This window comes from Daphnia magna, unplaced genomic scaffold, assembly GCF_020631705.1.
Source record: "Daphnia magna isolate NIES unplaced genomic scaffold, ASM2063170v1.1 Dm_contigs208, whole genome shotgun sequence".
In the NCBI taxonomy this organism is placed as follows: domain Eukaryota; kingdom Metazoa; phylum Arthropoda; class Branchiopoda; order Diplostraca; family Daphniidae; genus Daphnia; species Daphnia magna.
In genome coordinates, this window is record NW_025533177.1 from 89,686 (window position 1) to 96,452 (window position 6,767).

At 37.4% G+C, this 6,767-nt stretch overlaps 1 pseudogene; it reads left to right on the top strand.

Annotated features, from left to right (window-relative positions):
* Positions 1–2,657: 2,657 nt before the first annotated feature.
* On the top strand, positions 2,658–5,645 carry LOC123467629 (annotated as a pseudogene).
* Positions 5,646–6,767: the final 1,122 nt, after the last annotated feature.

Consider the following 6,767-nt stretch of genomic DNA (forward strand, 5'->3'; position numbering starts at 1 on the left):
GTAAGTCACACCAAAACGCCGACACTCTTAGTCGTATTCCAATATTACCCATTGCTAAAGAAGAATCGAAAACAGAACCCGAGGATAATAATTTGGAGAAAGAATGGACTGAATTACAGCATGAAGATAACTATTGCCGAAGAATAATAGAGAATCTTAAAAAGAACGGAACGGAAGAGAAAGAAAAGAAAAGAAAAGAACGGCAATAAAAAGGAAATATAAATGGATATAAGTTAAATGAGAAACAAGAACTAATTGATAAATATGGAAGGATAGTAGTTCCCATTGTAAAAATAAGAGAAATCATGGAGGAAAATCATGATCACATATTAGCGGAACATTTAGGTATAACAAAAACTCTAGCAAGACTACAAAGGCAATACTCTTGGCCTAATATGCGATCTGATGTCACGGCATACGTAAACAGTTGTTTAAAGTGTGCAAAACGAAAAGCATTTGGCACGAGTAAAGCACCATTGCAACCTTTGCCACCAGTAGATAGGGTATGGGAAAAAATTGCAATGGATGTAGTTGGACCAATTCAAGAAAGTGTTAAGGGATATAAATATATTTTAGTATTGTCAGACTATGCCAGTAGATTTGTCTTTACATTTCCAATGAAAAATCAAACCGCACAAACAATAGCCAATATTCTAGTAAATAAGTTAATAACAAAATATGGAGCCCCAGAAATCGTGTTGACAGATCAAGGAACAAATTTTTTATCAAATATTGTTCAAGAAATATGTAAATTATTTAAGATAAAACAGATGCGTACAACTGCATATCATCCACAAACCGATGGATTAGTAGAAAGGTTTAACAGAACGCTATGTGATATGCTTACTTGTTATGTGGTAGACGAACCCGAGGAATGGGACACGTATCTGCCATTCGTCACATTTGCATACAACACGTCTAAACAAGCAACTCTTAAAGATAGCCCATTTTACCTTTTCTACGGAAGAGAACCCATTTTACCAAACGACATTAAGATCAACCGTCATTACGAAATGGAAGGAAATCAACATGAAGAATATTCACGCCAGTGGAAAAAGGCACAAGAATTAGCGAACCAACATTTGTTCAAAGCTCAAACGAAGCAGAAAAAGTATTATGATGACGGGACAAAAAGTGTCAAGTACAATCCAGGTGATCTGGTACTATTAAAAGCACCGCCCCAAGCAGGAAAATTTATAAATAGATGGAATGGTCCATTTAAAATCATACGCGGTTTCTCGGAAATTACGTACGAAATCCAAAACATTAAAAATGAAAAACAAAAATCGATTGTTCACTGCAACCGACTTAAACCTTATATGGCACGAGATGTTCCGGCCAAACAAGAACAAGAGATAGTCAGAGAGAAAAGAGCAGAAACGACAGCCATTAGACGAAGACCAGGGAGGCCTAAAAAGCAACTTGGACTGGAATAACCCATAATATCATTCTTAGATCCAAGAATGCTATTCCCCAATCCAATAGACCAGACTAATTCTGACTTTAGGACAACCTCACGATATAATTTAAGATCGAGAAATCAGGCATCCAATTTCTAAAAAGCAATAAATTTTTTTTAACAGATGGAGAAAAAATTACTACTCTTTTGCATTCTAACTACATTGCAAACAACCCACACAATCTTCTCGTCTGTATGCGATTGCAATTATGTTAAAACACGAGGAATTCTAGATATTAACTCACCGTACTATTGCAAAAACCCCAGCACTAATCATCAACCACAATACCTAACAAATTATACGCTAATGACTAAACAAAATCCAGTAAAAACTTGGAAAGGATGGACTTGCAAACAATGGATTAAGACTAAGAAAATAACCGGATCTTTCTGGATAGGGTCTTTTGACACAGTTTATTCACAGGAAACAAAATTACTCTCAGCAATTGAATGCTGGGAAATGGTAAATAATAAAAAATGTGGGGGTAATCTTATGCAGGCAGGAACAACAACGTTGAGTTTTACATCAACTCCTACAGGGGAAGGGAAGTGGTATGCTATAAAGGAATACCATGCATTAAATTGCTTAGCGGAAGAGATAACATTAAAACAAGAGACACCAGAAAGCTTAGTGGAAAGTCCATTTGGATTTTTAAACACCACTCAGCAAGAAGGGGAGTATACACAAAATCATAACACCATAGTATGGGGAGATAGATCAACGAATTCATCAAATTCACAAATTATTTTTAAAGGTGAAGGGTTTATAGAATTAACAAACTCAATGGTTAATGTAAACACTAGCCGTCTTCTAGATAATAACAAACAGATAGAAATAACTTTCTCTAACAAACCAGATATAAATAATAAAGAATTTACCCAACCTGGATTTAAAGTAGTAGGGATTCCTTTGACATTTCTTATTTTTCGAGGAGAGACGACCACAAAGTAATATTAAAATTTTAAAATTTCATTACCATCCTGTGAGAACCAGGTAAATGTAGATACATGGTCTTGCAATGAATACGCAGACCCAGTAGCGAGCAAAGTAAAACGGTCAACTAATAACGAAATTGAATTTCTTGACAACTGTGCTGAAAAAGAAGCTATGGGGAAAAGACTTTACAGCATATCGTATGCATGGGGTTCGATACGAATGGGACATCCTATAATAACAAACGTAGAAGAAAATGGGATTATGACTAAAAAAGATACAATTGCGTATCTCATGGTTAATGGCTCATCAATAAACACGCAAGTATCAGTCCACAACCAATATGATATCCAAGACCCTTTGCCAACAGGAACAAAATTCGAATACATCGTAGATCACAGCATAAGGCTTATCAACACTAACATCTGCATCGTGGCAAATGAAAACAATCAAATTATGGCAGAAAATTGTACCGAAAAAACATCAAGATGGATACTGGATTTAATTAACTACCAATGGATTTCTCTAGAAACAGGTCTATGCATCACCTTACATGATGAAGAAGAAGGACGAGTTAGATTGGCAACACTAAAAACGTGCAGTAGACAGGGAACAATTAGTGAAAATCAACAATGGGTTATCGAAATCCTAACAACAAACTCGGATGTGTTGGACAATTTCCCAGATGCATCCATTGACGAATTCGAAGAAATCCAGTTGGAACAGAGGACATCAGTATCAACAACCGTCAGTTCCCCAATTTTCGGAGGATTATTGAAACGGAACCATGGGAGAGGAAATATCATATGGGACATGATAGGATGGGGACTAATGAAACATGGTAAGTCACCTGATGAAAAATGTTTAACACACAATGGCGTCAACAAAGCAATCACACTCGAAGCATGCGATCCTAATTGGATCAAATGTCAAACAAGCCTACAAAAATTATTAACAAGTAATGACCCCTTGGTGCAATCACAAACAACCGTGGCTAACTGTAGCGAAGCATCCAGCAAGGGCCAAGCCTTCGAATATTCCTCCGACTTCACGATAAGACCATTTAACACAAACAACTGCATTAGAGCGAACACAACGATGCTCATCCTGCACGAATGCTCAGATAAAAGTTCCATCTGGGGAACATTCGATCACACAGGACAATTAATGGCCAGTGATAGAACAGGACTTCATTCAGGCGCTTCGGACCGGAAATGTCTAACAAGACGGGTCGACAAATTATCGTTGGGACACTGTCATGGAACAAGCCAGAAACAACATTTTAGTTTCGAGTACCGGAATCCACATCAACCTAGAACATTGTCGGCAGCAGCAATAATATCTCTACATACGCAACACGCCTTATTTGGAAAAAATCTACCAATCTTGCCACCATTAAACCATCGTGATCCAAAGGAGATTAACTATAAAACAAACGCAACGGAAGGAATAACTAAAAATTCAACCATAACGACAAAGTCAGCAACATCCATGACTGCTACAACAGATAAATCAGTCATACCTTCCATTGCAGCCACAGTAACAACAAGTACGAAGACAGAAACAACAACAACAACGATTAGGCCGACCATAACCACAACAAAACCGACAACAACATTCAAAACAACAACAAAAAAATCAACTACTACCACAAAAAAGCCGACCACAACCACAAAAAAACCGACAACAACCACACAAAAACAGACCACTACCACACAAAAACCGACCACCATCATTCAAAATCCAAGTACTACCACACTAAAAACAACCACTATCACACAAATACCACCCTCTACACCCAAATCAACTAGAATATCAAAATCTACTACGAAATCAACAGAAGCAGAGAAATTACCAACAATAACATCAACAACCGCATCAACAACATTAACTAGTACATCACTCAAAACGACTATCACGACACAGTCATCTACAACTACAGAAAAAATTAACACAGAAACCACAACGACAGACACAATAAAACCAAAATCTAACCAAGCTGAAATTATTTCGTCCACCGAGCCAACTATAAGCCTAAAATATCTTACACCAAGCCAAATAAGAGAACAGCCAAGCGAAACAACAACCACTGGAATAACAAAATCAAAGAATAACGAAGAAAAAGATATAGACAAAATTGAGAGACAACACAATACAACCCGAGATAAGTCAGAATTTCAAGACAAAAATTCAAATGATCAATTTAAGGCTTCAAGACAACAAAAAGAAAATACAGCACACGAAATTGTAGTGGATGACTATCGACCGCTAAATGACGCTAATACAAGTAATGGTCTACCAAAATCCACTGAGGAGCTAAGTGACTTGATAAAATACGAGCTTGGAAAAATGCACGAGCAATACAAAATCAGTATTGAAACTGAACACGACAATAAATTAGCAAAGGAAATTCGGGATGTGTACTGCCAGTTATCAAAGATAAAACGAACGCAAGCCATAATCTTAGCCCAAACAAATGGATTGCTTGCAGCCGCCGCACTCGGACTTCCAATGTGTACAAGGATATATGGTTTTGGTCAAGCCATGACATTGCAACAATGTGACCCAAAAAGGATATCACTATCAGCAAAAGAGACCAAGTGTGGGTTCCAGCCATTTTTCGTTTACGGAAAAAACAACTGTACGATAGGACTCGACGGATGGTCTATTCACCCGTATTCGGAGTGTTTTTGGAAATCACAATTGATAAACATCAACGGATATCCTCATACGTGGCAACATAACGCAACAGCAGGAGACTGGATTGAACAAGAGGCAACCATACACACCTCAAATCTGGATTTAATTGCAGAATTCGAAGAACTGCACTTAAACAGTTTCGACTATGGATTAAGGAACCACCCAGCTCATGGAACAATGGAAATGGAACAGCTGAACATCCTAAATGACCTGGTGGGACGAATTAATGAAGGCGAAGGCAAAGATTTACCTGACATCCTAGTAACAGAAGAACAGGACAATCAAATCGGAAACATGTTTTCCTGGTTTGACACCTTAAAAATCATGGCTCTCTCCGCAATAGGATTCATCCTATTTCTCATCTGTCTAAGAATTTTTATTGCCTGTAATCCTATTCCACGGATTAAGGAAAGCTTCAGACGACGCAAGCAATCACGTAACGTGAGCGAAAGTGATGGTCAAGAAATGGATTCCATGATAACAGAACCCATCTACAGCGCTGGAGGAGCAAATGAAAAACCGTTCATTAGGGAATTTGCACCTTTAATGTAGTCAGAGACAGAAACACCAAAAGAAACCCTTACGTCGATAAACACACCAAGTGCACCAAAGAAAGGAAAATTGTATCCTATCGAAGAATTAAAATGGGAAAACGAGCAAAACAAGGAATGTACGGGAAGTCACACGACATGCAGCTATGTCGTTGGCTACGGAATGGTGTGGGAGGATCTATGCAGATGTACCCCAGAAGAACATTTAAAACGCACAATTAACAAATAACGATTAATAAAAAAAAAAAAAAAAAAATCGTAGATGTAGAAAAAAAAGGATTTTATTTCCAATTAATAGTTTTAAAAAAACACAAAAACAAAAAAATCGTAGATGTAGTAAAGGATTTTATTTCCATTCAGTAGTTTAAAAAAAACCAAAACAAAAACCAAAACAAAAAAAAAAACCCAAAACCAAAACAAAAACAAAAACAAAAACAAAAACAAAACCATAGTGAAAAATAGAACACACCGACCGAAAGCAAATCAATCTTCCTCAGCAGAATCAGTCAAATGATTCAAAACAGCCAATCGGACTTGACGGTGCTCAAGCCGTATCTGGATATCGGAATACGTCAGCTCCGGATATATGTTAGAAACCGAAACCGAAGGATGATAAATATCATCCCCGGATTCTTCCCACCAGCAAGAACCGTGCGTGCAGCAGTGGAAGAATATCGCAAAGTCGGGCGTAGCCAGGATATTCACTATAAAAAAAAAAAAAAAACAATAATAATAAATAAAAAGAAAATATAACGAAAATAACAAAACAATAAAAGAATTCCGAAAACAAGAAAAGGATAACACAAATGAAAAAAAAGATAGATTTACTTGTAGTAGAAGTCGTTGCACCAAACAGGCTGTACCACAGATACGGGAGCAACGGGAAAGGATACACCACTTCGAACCGTGTTAAACAACTCTTCGAACAACTGCACATCGGCAGTCGTGAAGCGACGATATTTACAACACGGATTTGGAAACATCAATGGGTGGAAGAGTGAAAAAGTCGTTTTAATTTCAGCAAGATGCTGAAAAACGAAGTCTAAAGTATACATAACGGGAAGTGGGGATTCAAAAACAACAACAAAGACAGTCAAGCGACAACTGAAGAACAAAGACCACG